The sequence below is a fragment of the Cryptomeria japonica genome, chromosome 1 (assembly GCF_030272615.1).
Source record: "Cryptomeria japonica chromosome 1, Sugi_1.0, whole genome shotgun sequence".
Taxonomy (NCBI): Eukaryota; Viridiplantae; Streptophyta; class Pinopsida; order Cupressales; family Cupressaceae; genus Cryptomeria; species Cryptomeria japonica.
In genome coordinates, this window is record NC_081405.1 from 492,798,929 (window position 1) to 492,816,433 (window position 17,505).

The following is a 17,505-nucleotide window of genomic DNA, read 5'->3' on the forward strand; positions in this document are numbered from 1 at the left end:
GATACCTTGTATGTCAACTAGCTGTTGATTTTTATTGTTTATCTACTTGTTTCATATGGAGCCAACTTTGGAAGATGTGTTAGATCATGCAAGTCACTGGAATCAACTTAGAAGGATGTGTGTTATTTTTTTGGGTCCCCACTTTCTCCTAGAGTGGACCATATTGGATATTATTGGTCTGGATGGCCTAGTTTATGTAATTTTATATACTATATTTTGGACCAAACTAGTTGATATTATTAATGAATATCTTTGTATATAAGGATGAGTAAATATATGTGTTGAGGGCTACAATAGTGTGGGATGTGATTAAAATGATGTGATGTGGATGTGAATGATACAAAAATATTTGATGGAATAGGTGAGAGAACGTTAGTTGACAAGAGCCTTGACAATGTTTTGTAATAGAGTTTGAGGTCAAATGTGTTTGCCATGATATTGGACTCTTGACACAGACGTTCAAGGTTAAATTCATGATCAGGAAATCCTATTCATTTTCAGTTCATCTATTCCTTCCATAAAATAATGTGTCTCTTTTGGCAGCTCTTTGTATATTTCCCTAAAGTAGTAAGCTTTAGTTTTGCAAGTCCCTTGTATCATGTTCTATGGTTGTACAGTTGAGCTAGCAAGTCTTGAGTAGTGAGCTTCCTGACCTGTGGCCTAATTATTGTAATAATTTATATCTATACTGTGAGTGTGATTCTCACTAAGGTTTCTCCCTTTCTAGTTTTTTCATGTAAATTTTGTGTTCATGAGTTAATTGTGTTTTGTGATTTCATGATTTCATTAAAGTAATATGTTAGAAGGTGATTTGAATTTTAGTAGATCAGAAATAAAGTTGTGCTAGAGATCCAGACTAATTCACACCCCCTGTCAATCATGTTGTGTGTTCAATAATTGGTATTAGAGCTTGGTCTCTTCTTGAGAAGCTTAACCACTTGAGGGAGATCTGAAATTGTGCAAGATTTAAATTTTAAAGCACCTAAGTTTTAATATAAAAATTACGCTTATTGGAAAGAGAGAATAGAATTTCACTTGGAGTCTCTACCGAAGAGAATATTGGAAATTATCAAGACTGGTTATACTACTCCAAAAAATGTTCTACCACTGACTCCAAATGAGGTAAAAGATTTTGAGAATAATAAAAAGGCTAGGGTTTATATTGTCAATTGCTTAAGGGATGAAGTGTTTGGCCAGTTTGTTGGATTGAAGACTACTAAAGAAGTTTGGGACAAGCTGAGAAGTGTATATGAATGTGTTCTAAAGTCAAAGAAAGATAAATTGACAAATGTGAATCACAAATTTGAGAACCTAATGATGTTTGATGATGATCTCGTTGAAGGCTATGTACATAGGATAAATGAAGTTGTAAATGTTATCAAGGTTGTTGGTGGAAAAATAGAAGAAATAAATGTTGTGAGAAATGTACTGCTAACACTACATAAACCCTACAAGCCCAACAAGTTTTCTATAGAGGAGAGCCATCTTCTAGATAAGTACACACTAGACCAACTTCTTACTTCACTATCTTCTTTTGAGATTTCTTAAATAGATGATATCAAAAAGAAAAGGAGAGAAGTGGCATTAAACATTTCAAAGAAGCCTGAAGATGAACTAGAAGCAAGTGAAGAGATGGATGAGCTTGAAACAAATTTTGTAAGAAGACTAAAAAGAGGAACTAGAAAGTACAAAGGTAAGTTACCTCTGAAATGTTTTAATTGTGTTAGAATTGGTCATTATGCCTCTAGATATATGTATAAGGAAGATTACAAGAGATGTGATTGTGATGAAAGGAATGATAGATACAAAAGTAGTGACAAAAATAAGAAGACAGATAACATGGATAAAGGGAATATAGGTTTTTGTTAAATTAAGATAAACCTATCTAAAGGTGATGATGGTTTTGCTTCAAATGAAGAATTCTTGTTCTTGGTTATAAAGGAGAAGGATAAAGAAAGGTCCAGAAGAGTGTAAAATATTAACAATAGTGGAAACCTTTTAAAATGAAAGGCTTATTTACATGCTAAATTTGAACCAAAGGTATGAATCATTGACTTTGTTTTTTCAAACAATGTGACAGGTATAAAGGGAAGTTCATTAACCTTGAGAAGTATGATGTTTGATTGGTGCAATTTGCAAGAGAGGAAGTTGCACCTATTTATGGAAAAGGAAGCTTTACAATTGATGGTAAGCATGATGATGTCTACTATGTCAAAGATTTGGGACATAATTTATTGAGTGTAAGTCAGATTAAAAAAAATTATGAGGTCATATTTAGAGAGTTTAGATGTGAAATCAGAAAAGGAGGTAATGGGAGATTAGTTGCGAAAGGTCTGAGAATAAATGGAAATGTCTACTATGTGAAGGATAATAGTGGAAGCAACTATTTCCTAGTACAAGTTTGTGGAGAATGGGATCATATTGAGATTGCACCTAAACCTAAGAATGAGATTATTCTTTTTTTTTGTAGAAGAAAAGAAAGCTCCAGGAGTTAAAAGTTGGATAAAGATGGTTGATGAAGATTTGAATCAGATAGAGGAAAGTTAGACATTAGAACATGTACTTGGAGTGGTAAACAAGAGTGTGACAAAAACCAAGAGGAAGTTCATGAGGAGGATGAATAAATATGGTAAAGAAAATAAAAAATTAAAAAATGATTTAATTCAAGATGAACTCACTATAGTCAAACAAAAGGATTTTTAGGAAGTCTTTTGCTCTTCCTGCTCAAACCAGGTACTCATCATCTTTCAGTGGTAACTATTGCATGCAATAAATTTGGACATAAAATGAGTGTAGAAGTTAGAAGGGATTACATTAATTCAATAAAAAATCTTATGCTTGTTTTAAGTTTGGTAATAAATCCCATGTGTGCACAAGTAGAATAATATGGAATGGAGATATAAATACAAGGTGTGGTAGGAATGTTTAGTCTGTGAGAGAATATTGTTATACTTGTAGTATGTAAGGACACAAAGCCATTGAGCGTAGGTCTAATGGAAGATTCAAAAGGATAGGTGATGGTAGAATGAATTGAAGAAAAATATAGCAAGGTTTGGTATGCTATAGCTATAACAAGATTGGGCATATTGCTAAGTATTGCAGAGAAAGGAACAAGAAGTCTATTGACCTGAAAAATAAGATTTATCTTAAAGAGATGTTGAAGATATTGTGGATAAAGAAATCAAATGGACATGGGTGATCCCTTAATATTGGGTTACAATTTTTGGCCAGAATTGACATTGAAATTAACATTTTGCGCCATATATTCACTTTCTAACACTTATAGTAGCTAAACCATTAAGAATTTGAAGACAACGTAAAATATTGCTTTGTGAGGTTTTTCATATATATTCTAATTTTTTTTTAAATTAGAAATGAATTGTCCATATTTTTATGTCACTTTTAATAAATTAATATTTATAGTAATCGACATTTTTCAAAAGTGACATTACATTGTTAAGTGCATGTAATGCCCACCAAAATACCCTAGAGAAATATAACAAACTAACATGCAAATAGAGATTTTTTTTACATCATCTATTAATGTAGCATAATAAACTAAGTGTTGGAAATTGACACTCATTTGGTGGCTTTTGATGGTTGATTATTGGTTTAGGGTTGTCATTGATGAAAAATCTTCATGAGATTCCTATTCGGTAATCATGGATCTTAATTTCTGGAAGAGGATGTGAACTGGTAGCCAGTTAATCAGTATTTCCGGATGAACAGAGAAGTTTTGGTCTGGAAGCTTTCCGATGATTGTGGTATCATGAATCATGTATGGGATGATTGAGCCAACATAGAGACATTATTTTATCTTTGTTTTGGTGATCCGTATTTGTCCTTTGTGATCTGGTCAAGCCAACATATGACTACACATTACATTAGCAGGTCGACTTGATAAATAATCTATTTTGTGACTACGGATATATGAGACCGGTGTGGGAGATATATTTGAGGTATGGTATGATTGTATGCGAGTGAGTGGTGATCAAGAATCCTTTGTAGCATAGTTTCACATGCATAATCTTGATCTGGTAGCTGACTAAGATAGAGAATAGAGCATAACAACACAAGAAATACAGTCAGTGTATTTGGCACTTAACCGGAACTCATCTAGGTTTTGTAGATAATATTTTGGAGTCTATTTGTTGTAATTCATCATTGTAATTAATTAGTAATGTAGTGAGCCTTCCAAGGTTATAGACCTGATTGTATTTGAGTAGTGAACTTTAGGTAGTGTGCCTAAATGCATGTGCATTCCCCATATTGTAATATTGTTTTGCTACTATCCATAGTGGAATAATATTGTGGGTTCAAATCCCACTGTGTTTTTTCCCATTTGAGTTTCCACGTAAAAATCCCAGTGTTATGATTTTGTGGTTGATTCTTTTATGTTCCTACATTTCAGTTTCATGTTTATACTTTCAGTGGTTTAAAGCCAAATAAAAATAAGTATTAACTAGTAGATCATTGATTCACCCCCACTCTCTTAGTGATCCCTGATTCCAACAATTGGTATCAGAGCCTAGTTCCTCTATGGAAACCTAACTACTTGAGGAAGGTCTAGGAGATTGAATCAATGGACTCTGATTTTCAAAGACAACTTAGTGTGGTAGTTGAGGATCTTGATGCAACTATAAATGAGATCAGTTCCTTGAAGAGAAACCTAAATGTTGTTGATGATTTCATCAATGACTTGAAGAATCAAGTGAACACTTCAAGAGACAAGAGGAAGGAATTAATGGACAAGCTGAAGGAGAAAGAAGATCAAATCATGTAAAGCTAATGAATGTAACAAGCTTAAGAGAGAGAATAATGCATTGAAGAATGAGATGCAATCCATTGTGATGAGGTTAACTAAGGAGATTGAGGACTAAAAGAATAATGAAGAGAATTTGACACAATCATTAAAGGAAAGAGAAGATGAATGCTTTAGGCTTACCTATGAGAATGATCAGTTGAAGCTTGAGTTGATATAGTTAAGGAATAATGATCAAGAACTTGAAAGACAGATTGTTTCCCTAAGAGATGAACTTGCTACTACAAATGAATATAAAGATAAATTCAATGCTAGCTTAGCAAAGCTTGATGAGATATTGGAAAGTCAGAAACATGGAAAGGACATGTGAGGACTTGGATTTGAGAAAGGAGAATCCTCTAGATCTGGACAAAACAATACAAAACATAATCAGAAGAAGAGAAAGAATACTTCTGTAAGATAACCTAATGCTCATAAATTCAATGGTAGATGTTTTACTTGCAATAAATTTGGCCATATGGAGAATCAATGAGGAAGTAGGATGAATAATGGAATGAACAATATGAACAATGGTTCTAGCTTTACTGGTCAGTGTTTCATATGCAATGATTTTGGTCACAGGTCAAACATGTGCAGAGCAGTAATGAATAATTTTCAAAACAAGAGATTCTATGCATGTGGTATGTTTGGACATGTCTCTAACTAGTGTAGGATGACACCAAATCAGATGAACTTCAGACTTTTACAGAATGTTATTTGTCGTGCATGCAAAAATGGGTCAAATTGCAAAATATTGAAGAAGAAGAACAATACTCTGGTAGACAAGAACAATTCAGATGAAAAAGGCAAGGCAAAGGTAGAAGAGATCAAAGAAAAGCATGAGAAGATGTGGGTTAGAAAGGATGAATCTAAAGAAGACAATCGATCTGCACTCGAATATGGTGCAGGATCTTCATCCGGTAACTAGAGCTTTTTGCATTAGGGGGAACTTTTCATGCAGATTCTAAGAACCCCCTCTTCGGTGATCTACAATAGATTCTAGAAGATTACAGAAGGCTTAAATAGTATATGCAGATTTTTTCAAAAGTTTCAGTGAATATTTGATGCTCTCGTAAGCTACCCCATGAAAATCAAGGTAATTCATTGCAGCATTTATTACAATGAAGAATTAGGTTTTCGAAGGTTAAAAAGGCATTTCAAAGCTTCATTTGTCATAATTCAATCAAGAGAATAGTGTTGAGCAGAAGAGAAAAGTGATTTGGCAATCTAAACAACGATTTTAGTGATTCCAAAGTGAATTTTTGTTCTCGGTTGCGAATTAAGGTATTTATCTATTTCAAGCTATCATTTTTTGCAAACCCTAAGTTTTCAATGGCTTCAGCTTCTGGAATTTCTACCCCGTTGGTTGTAGAAATCAAGGATATAGCTCGAACTATTTTTAAGAAACATCCTTTTAGATCTGTCGAGGATGATCCTGAAGGAGCATTTTCCTCTATACCCTACGGTGTTCTTCACAATGAGGACATAAGGGCATATATCCACTATGATCTTGATGAACTTGGGAGTACCAATATGTTGAACATGTACAACAAGCATCTAGCAAATAACTTGGGGAATCTCAAGCCAGAATATTAGCATTTGCAGGCCAAGGGTTTCTCTTAGTACATGCATTTTTTGGCTTTTGATGAGAAAGAGTGGATCTAGTTCGTACTCAGCATAATCCATGATGAATTTATATAGCTAGATAAGCCTCACAAAATTACCAAGGAAGAAATCTAGGTCGTAAATTGTCTAAGCTCATCCGATGAAGTTCCTAGCCTGAGGAAGATATCAAACAACACTACAATTGCCAACACTGGTGCCCAGTTTGATAGAAGAGCAATGACAATAAATGACATTTCATAGCATGATGTAAAGTTTTCGTCAATGGTGGTTGGATATAAAGTGTAATAGTCAAGTAGATAAAATTATGTCTTTGATACAACTATATACTCTACCTATCTGATGTTGAAGGAAGACAAGAGGTATGACCTATGTATGGTTCTCTTGAATGAGTTATTAAGAAATTTGAAGAAAATCAAACAAGACAAGAAGCACACTTTTAATTTTGGCACCCTTATCATCTGTTTGGCTTTCTACTACATGAATGAGACCCCTAGTGTTCAAGGTAAGGTCCAATGGGCCTATTATAGGCCGGTTGCTACACAAATCCAAGAAGGGATTATGGGAATTGGTGATGCCACAATGAGGATATCTACTCTATGGGGTTATTTCAAAACTTTCCAAGACACAATGAAAAGAAGAGAAATAATTCCAAAGGAGATAGTGGAGAACTATGAGGAAAAAATATGCTTCATTGGTGCAAGTGAGGAAAAAATATGCTTCATTGGTGCAAGAGCACTGACTTGACTTCATTTTGGTCTAAGTGTGAATTAGGATTTTAGAGGATTTTGATTTATTTATTGGTTTGAATAAAGGTCCTTGGTGACCAATTTTTATTTATCTCTTATATGTTTCTTGTAGGGTCATTTTTGTGTCAAAGATAATAAAATGGGAAAGATGCATAAACAGTGGTAACTAGAACACCAATAGTCATGGGACTATTGGTATCCATATTTCTAATATTTTATATGCCTCATAAAACTATGAGGTAGGGTTGTTGTTGTTGAATGTTACGTTATTGGAAAAAGACTAAAGGAAGAAAAAATAAAGTCTTTTCATTTTTTGTTGCTCATCTCGAGTATTTTCTGAATTTTCTTTCTACTCTTATTTGCCCGACCTGTAGGGTCTCGTTCAGTAGGAGTATTTCATGTTTTGTTATTGATGTTATGAACTGATCTAGTTTTGAATTTTTCTGAAGTTCGGGTGGTAAGGAAGATAGGATTTCCTGTCATTTCTATGACAGAAACTGTTTGAACCCAAGTGGTCTGTGAGGTTGAGAGTCTAAAATTTGAATGTATGCCATTCCACCTTGTTGTAAGATATAACCTGGTGGAATGGGTTGAGTTAGAGTTAGTTTCATGGTAGAATTAGGTTCTATAGCATAGGATGGAGAGGAGTTTGTCTCTCTTCAAAGATAAACCTAGCATCTTCATGTGCTAGGTAAGGAAGTTTACTATTGTCTGATGAGTCAGAAGTCCCTATGAGAAATATAGATGAATGGTGAGAGAAAGATAGTTTTCCACCCTCTATTGCATCAAGTGGAATCAGAGCACGACTGTAGATCTAGAGGAAGAAGTGAATGAAAATAGTTGCTAGTAATTTGAAGTCCAAGATGCCTCCAAAAGGTTAGCCTACAACTAGGGAGATTCAAAAATTGAAAGATTAGCTTCTCTCGAAGGAAAAACTTTTCAAAGAATCCTAAGAAGAAACCTTGGCCCGGTTAACAGCTTTGGAGAAGAACCAAAGAAGAGGAATTATTAGTGGTGACCAAAGTGATGAGGAAGAGAAAGAGGGTGACGGTAACAACCCTCCAGTTGTGCGTCAGTAGGTTTCAAAGCCACCAATGGACCCTGAAGAGTTGAGAATGGTAAGGATGCTCAAGGTTGTGAAAGGGTATAGTGTTTACATGGTGAAGGTTGAAGTGCCCATGTATGGAGGAAAAAGAGATAGTGAAGAGATCCTAGCACGGATAGATGCACTTGACAATTTCTTTAAATTTGAGGAGGTAGAGGTTACCAAGAAAGTAAGGTATGCCAAAACAAAGTTGAAAGGTCCAGCACTCACTTGGTGTAATTTTGTTCAAGAAGAGAGGGTGAAAGGAGGTAAAACAAATATAGTGTCATGGGATAGAATGTTCTCAAAACTCAAGGCCCACTTCCTACCAGTTAATTATGATGTGTAGACATTTAGGAAACTTCAAAATCTGAAGTAGAAGGATATGGATGTTATGTCCTATACTAAAGAATTCCACAAACTGACTTTGAGATCCAAACACCATGAAGATGAGGTGGAGAAGATTGCAAGGTATCTCAATGGGCTGAGATTCAACATACAGGATGAATTGAGTTTGGCCACCCAAAAAACTATGGAAGAATGCTATCAACTCACTTGTAAGGCCGAAGAAAATATTAAGAGAAAGAAAGAACAACAAGGAAGATGTAGGGGAAGAAATTTTAGAGGTAGAGGATCTCAAGGAGGTTGGTTGTGGATATGCCATTATAGCTAAGCCAATCTGCAATATTGTAGCTAGTGACAAGGAAGAAGTCCCAAATTAAGTGCAGGGTCTACTTGACAAGTATGAGGATATAGTAGTGGAGGATTTTCCAAATGCTTTGCCTCCAGTCTCAAATGTAAGTCATCACATTGACTTAATACCTGGTGAAATTCTACCCAATAAGGAAGCATATAGCATGACACCTCAACAAAATGAGGAGATCAAAAATCAAGTACAGGAGTTGTTGGATAAAGGTTTAGTAAGAAAGAGCCTAAGTCCATGTGTTGTGCCAATTGTTTTGGCACCCAAAAAGGATGGGAAGTGGAGACTTTGCATGAACTCTAGGGCTATAAACAAAATCACAACTAGGTATAGATTTCCTATACCTCGGATAGAATACCTAATGGACAGTCTAGGAGAAGATGCAAGGTACTTTTCAAAGATAGATTTAAGGAGTGGTTATCATCAAATAAGGGTAAGAGAAGGTGATGAGTGGAAAACAACATTTAAGGACCAATGAAGGTCTCTATGAATGGTTAGTGATGCCCTTTGGGTTATCTAATGCCCCTAGTATATTCATGAGAGTCATGGATGAGATCTTAAGGGATTTTATCAATAAGTTTGTAGTAGTATACCTAGATGGCATTTTGGTCTACATTAAGACAAAATAATAACACTTGGAACACTTGGACAAGGTATTAAGGATATTGAATGAGGAAAGGATAATTATCAATCTCAAGAAGTGTGTGTAGATGAAGGAGGAACTTGTCTATTTAGGATTTGTGATCTCTCAAAGAACTTTGAAGATGGATCCCAACAAAGTGGAAGCAATAATCAATTGGCCTACATGTAAGACAGTTGAAGAAGTTAGGAGTTTCCATGGTTTAGCAAGTTTCTACCACAAAATTATCATAAATTTGAGTCATATTGTGTTAGCAACAATCAATAAGGAAGACTGAGAGGGGGTGGGGTGAATCATTCTTCACCGGATATAGGAAATTAAACTCCAAAACATAAACTAATAAACTACAGCAATAGACAGATAAGTAAATTAACAACACAACACACAACACCAAGATTTTTGACGTGGAAAACCCGGTTAAGGGAAAACCCGTGGTGGGAACCTACCCAAAATAAGATGATACTCTATAGTAGTATGTGAAAATATTACAATAGGGAATTATACATGCATTGAGTCACATTTCCTAGAGCTCATTGCTAAAAAGATATTTGCTTGGAAGGCTAAAATCCTTAGGGAAGTCTCACTGACTTACAATATGATTTGGACTACAATCCGAAAGAAATGAACTACAATGATAGCATCTACAAATGCCTGATGACAGTTCCAGTTAAGCACAATTATCTGCCCTACAACACCAATCTCACCTCAACACTTCACTGAATGAATTTCTTGTTTGCACATTCACCTCTCTCTGATAATGCAGACACAATATTGACACCAAAACTAAGTGAATAACTCACCTATATATACAATTCATGAACCTTGATAATAAGGTCAGCTAAACCCTCAACCCTCAATTCACAAAATTAGATTGCATGATACAAAGATCAAACATCAAACCAATATAATTATTTACATTACATATCATGGACCTAATTCAAATTCCCAAATGATTACTTTCATCGTAAATCATGCCAAGGTCAACCACAACATGCTACACCATTAGAAATATGCATAACACAAAAAATCAAGACTGATTGATGAAAACCACCAAAAACTCACACAACGATCAATGTGAATTGCCAAAACAAATAGTATGCAACTAGGAAACACCAGCAAGTATGTTATAATCATCACTAATAGTTGCACCAATGCCACTTTATAAATATTCATTTGTCAACATCTAGAAAGCTCAAGAACACAACCAATCGGTAACTGTCACAAAGAAAGATAACTTGTGGGGCACCAAATCATGAACCATCTGAAATGAAGATACACAAGATCATCCCAAACAATATCGCAAAACCTCAGCACAAGATCTTATCACACCGGAACATACTAGAGGAAATACCGGATACTACAAAGTAGTGATCAACATAACCAAACTACAAAACCGGATCAGAAGATCTTCCCTAGCAAATTGGAATAAATCATAGGAATATATTGACAACAATATATCCTAGCAATGGAAATAAACAAACATATCCAACAACTCCAACATTCTCACCCTTTTGCATTGATGACAACATATGAAATGTGAAAAACAATCAATGCAAAGAAAGAAGATATCACCAACAAACTCCCCCTAAGATCAAGATAGATAATGTAGTTTTTCACATGATCTCTCTCCCCTTTTGATAGAAATGCCAAATATTTCCAAAATAGAAACATGAATCTCTCTCCCACTGGGACACATAACCAAATCAACAGACTACTCCAACAGAGGAGCAACACAAACTCATCAATCTGGATAAAAGAATAAGGCTCTAAAATTCACCAGATCGATGCAACTCAATGCATCTAGTTCTCATCAGGAGGGGTGGATACCCCTAACTTGTCTCTCAAATAGAAAAAATGTAGATGCAAACAAAGGCTTAGTGAAAATATCTGCAATTTGTTCCTTTGTAGATACATATTCCAACTTCACCTTCTCTTCACTGACTTTCTCTCTCAAGTAATTATATTTGATTGATATAATCTTAGTCTTTGAATGTTGCACTAGATTCTTTGACATGTTTATAAAACTAAAATTATCACAGTATATAATAGTAGGATCATTATGAATAACTTTAATATCTTTCAACATTCGCTTCATCCAAACTATCTGAGTGCAATTGCTAGGAGCAACAATATACTCAACTTCAACAGTAGATAAGGATATTGAATCTAGTTTCTTGCTAGCCCATGAAACCAATTTCTTACCTAAAAAGAATGCTCCACTAGTAGTATTCTTCTGGTCATCAATATCACTAGCCCAATCTACATTAGTGTAGGCACACAACATGAAGTCATCATTCTTCAGATACCATAAACCATAATCCACAATTCCCTTTAGATATTAGAATATCCTCTTAACACCAATGACATGACTCTCCTTCGGATCAGCTTGATATCTAGAAGCAATACACATAGCATGCATAATGTCAGGCCTAGTCTGAGTAAGATATAGCAGTCCACCAGCCATAGATCTATACAAACTCTGATTAGCTTTCGAAGATTCATCATTTTTGGATAATTAACAACCAATCACCATAGGAGTTCCAACTAGTTTGGAATCATCTAATCCAAACATCTTCAATAGTTCCTTCACATACTTAGTTTGAGATATAAAGATACCTTTTCCTATCTATGCAATCTGCAAACCTAATAAAAACTTCATCTGACCAATCATAGACATCTCAAATTCTTTCTTCATATCATTGGCAAACTTTTTACTCATATCATCATCACCAACAATAATAATGTCATCAACAAATACTTCAACAATCAGAATTTTATCATTTTCAATCTAAAAGTACAAATTACTGTTAGTATCACCTTTAGTAAATCCCCAATTTCAACAAGTATTTGTCTAATCTAGCATACCAGGCTCTAGGAGCTTGTTTTAATCCATAAAGTGCTATCTTCAACTTACATACCATGTGTCCATCATCCAATAGTGAAAATCCATCAGGTTGCTCAATGTAAACCTCTTCCTCTAGATCACCATTCAGAAATGCAGATTTGACATCCATCTGATATACCTTGAATTATTTATAAGCATCATAAGCAAGTAATATTCTAACAACTTCAATTCAGGCAACTGGAGCAAAAGTTTCTTCATAATCAATTCTTTCTTGTTATGAATGTCCTTTGCAGACCAGACTAGCTTTATTTCTGACTACTTCATCGGCTTCATTTGGTTTGTTCCTAAAAACCCAATTAGTACCAATAACATTTTTATCCATAGGTCTAGGCACTCCCAAGTGTTATTCTTTTGAATCAGATCTAACTCTTCTTCCATGGCTCTTATCTAGTTATCATCTTTACAGGCTTCAACAACATCTTTAGGTTCAACTTTAGAAATCAAACATACTTCTTCTACAGCTAACCTTCTTCTAGTCATCACACCTTTCTTCTTATCACCAATAATCTAATTTTTAGAATCATTCAATTTAACATACCTCAGAGTCTTCTGTTTGTTTTGATCCTCAGGTTCCTTCACATCGTCACCAATAGCATCATCCAGATTAACAGTCTCTACCGGATCATTCTGCTTAGGCTCTTCAAGCAGAAGAGGAGCTAAAACAATATGTTGACCATCATCATAAGCTCTGATCTCTTTTCCAAGGTTCTCATCCACCTTCACATTTTCAATCTCAAATATCTTTCTTAGTTTCTTATTATTGCACCAATAGGCTTTTCTCTTTGTAGAATATCCCAAGAAGACATCGTCATCACTTCTAGCATCAAACTTTCCAATATCCTCATCTCTCTTGATATAACATTTCCTACCAAAAACTTTGAAATATTTCACAGTAGGAACATGACCAAATCAAAGCTCATAAGGGGTCTTACCAGTATCACCTTTGATATGAACTCTATTGAATGTATAAACAACAGTGTTAATAGCTTCTCTCCAGTAGACCTTCAGAACGTTTACTTCAATAAGCATAGTTCTTGTAGCATCCAAAATAGTATAGTTCTTCCTCTCAACATTCCATTCTATTGTGGGGTTCTAGGAGCAGATAGTTGTCTTTTAATTCCATGCATCTCATAGAATGAATTGAACTCACTAGAACAAAATTATCCACCACTATCAGATCTCAAACATTTCAACTTCAATCCGGACTCAGTTTCAACTTTAGTTTTGAATATCTTAAATTTTTCAAACGCTTCTGATTTCTCCTTCAAAAAGACAACCCACATCATCCTGGAATAATTATCAATTAGTAGAGTAAAGTATCTATCACCCTGCACACTTCTAACATTTGTAGGTCCACATAGGTTAGTATGCACAAGATCTAGTAGTCCATTAGATGTATACTGTTTACTCTTGAAAGAAATCCTTATTTGCTTACGCAACTGACATTCCTTACATATCAGATTAATAGGTTTAACAATCTTAGGCATATCTCTAACAACTTGTGTAGAACTGATCTTTATCAATGAATCAAAGTTTACATGACACATTCTTCTATACCACAACCAACTCTCATCTATCTTAACGATCAAACAACTTTTGTCACTAGCATTCAAATGAAAAATGTTTATACCTTTAGTCTTAGTCCCAGTTGCAATCTCTATATCGGAGGCATTCAAGATCTTGCATTTTCCATCCTTGAATTATAGATCATAACCCTTATCAACCATTTGTCCAACAATCAAAAGATTATGCTTCAAACCTTAAACATACAACACATCATTAGTGTTATGCTTACCATCAAAAGAAATAGAACCTCTCCCATAGATCACAAAGGCTTTGTCATCTCCAATTCTAACTATTCCACCATCATACCTTTCCATTCTTACAAACTTTATTTTATCATTGGTCATATGATGTGAACAACCGCTACCAATCACCCATTCACCCTTTCCTTCTACCTTAGAAGCCAAAGCTTTCTCCTCAACAGAACAACTAGTGGAATCAATAGGTACAGGTCTATCTTCTTTAATGACAATAAACAGAACTCCATCTCCTTCTAATTCATCATCTATAACACCTTCATCTACAACATAATGATAGTTCTTCTAGTTCCTAAACTTCTAATTAGATAAGGCTTATTATATTTTTCATGATTCTCATATCTATCATACTTATCAAACTTATCATATTTGTTATACTTAGTCATTCTATCTAGGCATCTAGAGGCAAAATGTCCTATCTTATTACAAGAAAAACATTTCAAGGGCAACTTCCCATCATACTTACCGACACCTTTAGGCAATCTCTGGGAAATCAATGCTTCAAGCTCATCAAGCTCTCTTTATTGCTTTGCTATTTCTCTCTTTCTCTTTCATATTTGGATATCCTACACTCATAAGGATCATATTTTTTCTTACCGGATACAGATGTTGATGCTCTAAATGCAGTCTCAGACGTTCCATGTGATTCTCCAAATTCGCTCAACTCAAATGTGTTGATCATATGAGGATCTAGTTAATACTAAGAGGGGGGTGAATCAGTATTAAGACTAATTCAAACTTTAACTCAAATCAAACTTATCTCAGATATGAAACCATTTAATAGATACCTCAAATTCTATAATCAAATCTAATAACCTCTTTATCATATTTGCTTAATACATTAATCAAATCATTTACCAAAAATTTCACCACCAAACCAATCATATAAACTTGATTAATTACCAACTCATTAACCTTATCAATAACATCAAATACTTTCTAAAACTTCTTATTAGTACTGGTAACCTCTGATAAACTTCTGATAAAACATCATAACTGGTGTCTTAGAAATAATGCATGAAATGAAATATAAACAAGAACATCATATGAAAAACATTCCACACATGAACACCATAAGTTTTTGATGTGGAAATCCAAATAGGGAAAAAAAAACCACAATGGGAGTTGGCACCCACAAATATTTGTACTCTTTTGAAGTAAGCCCCGTTAGGAGCTTACAATAAGCCCAGTTAGGAGCAAACCCTATTAGGAGTCACCCGATTAGGGGATTTGCCTTGCACCCTGGATAGGAGCTTGATGATATATTAGGATCAACCTCGTGAGAGGATTTAATGCTCTTTTAAGAGCTTCCATGTTAGGGGACCTAAATGTTTAAGGCCTATTAGAACCTACCCGATTTAGGGATTTAACCTGCTACAACTGTTAAGGAACAATAGTAAGAAAATGATTTGTTTACTTCCACTTATTTTCTTTCTTGATCAAATCCAGTTATACACAACACTTTGCAACTCTCAGGAAGATCTCACACTTCACTTGGACAACTTAACACATTCTCTAAGACCACCGACACAATAAACATCAACTGTGTCAACCTAAATAGCCATCTCAACTAGGTCATCCACAAAACCTAATTACATCATGAATTTGGAATTAGGTCACAAGAGATGATCATATATCATTATACAGATCATTACAAAAAATTACAATGCAATATCAACTGTTGGTTAATAATAACCCATCACGGAAATCCAATCCATATCCTTAAAACACTCTACTAAGTGTTTTGTTGATTCCCAACAAAATCTTCCTTGAATCACAACAAAATAGCTATCAAATCTTTCAGCATGTTGTGTCATGTTACCAACTTCATGAAGACTCATTGTTGATCACCATCATAACATAAATCATTACCAGTTTGATGATTTCTTCACCAGTCCTTAAACCCTACTAAAACCTTAGCAAAACTTCATCAGAAATTTGAAACATACCTTCCGGTAATCATCACAAGTTCTAGTTCCGGTCATATACATCTTTCCATGATACAAGTTTACCATCCAAATCACAAATCACCAGTCATCGTCGATCGACCGATTCAATTAAAACAATTCCGCTTTACCAGTTAAAGTCCTATTTCATAGACTTTAGTTCACTGTCGATAAACCCTGTCTTTCGGTAAACCAAATCATTTAGATGACAAAAAAAAAATCAAGAAAATTAGTTTCCAACAATAGCAACACAAATAACTGATCATGTCATCTATTCATAGAATCTCAATCTCTTCATAAAAAATAGACTTCTATCCTTTACTGATGCAATCATCCAACTTCAACTGCATCACCTGATCTGCATCAGTTATGCCAAATGCCAACAATCTCCCCCTTTGGCATTGATGGAAACACTAATCAGATATACAATCAGAATAACATCATTATCTACAACTTGCTTGCCGATATCACATCTTTGTCGGTTCTCCTTTTGTCATCTCCCCCTTAACCAATGCTTCACTCAAATCTGATCTTCAACTTCTCACATGTCTCTACCATATCTGATTTATATTCTTTTCTTCTCCCCCTTTGACAAAAATGCCAAAGATGTAAATGCATCACTTGTCTTTAATTTTGTTGTTGCCTCTTTCATCATTTTTGCTACATAAATTAGAAAAAATATAATAAAGAATTAAATCAAAACTTTACATCAGACTTGCTCCCCAAAGAAGTAGCATGTATCTTCATCAATCCTTAGTGAAAAATAAACATGAAATCCACAGGATTGATGGATCTCCATCATTTTAGTTCTTCAAATGTAGGGGTATAACCCCTAGTTTAGCTCTAGGAAACTCAAAGGTAGCCTTTGATAAGGGCTTAGTAAAGATATCAGCTAACTGATCTTTACTCTTCACATATTCCATCTTCACCTCCTTATCTTGAACTCTTTCCCTTAGGAAGTTATACTTCAATTCAATGTGCTTGGTTCTAGCATGAAGTACAAGATTCTTAGAAATGTTGATTGCACTTGTATTATCACAATACATAGTCACCGATTCTGACATATCTATCTTGAATCCTTCTAGCACATGTCTCATTCATATTGCATGCGTGCAATTCATGGATGCAGCTAAATACTCAACTTTAGTTGTAGATTGAGAAACACAAGTTGGTTTCTTGCTCATCCATGCCACTAATCTTCCTCCAAGTAGAAACGCTCCACCGATTGTGCTTT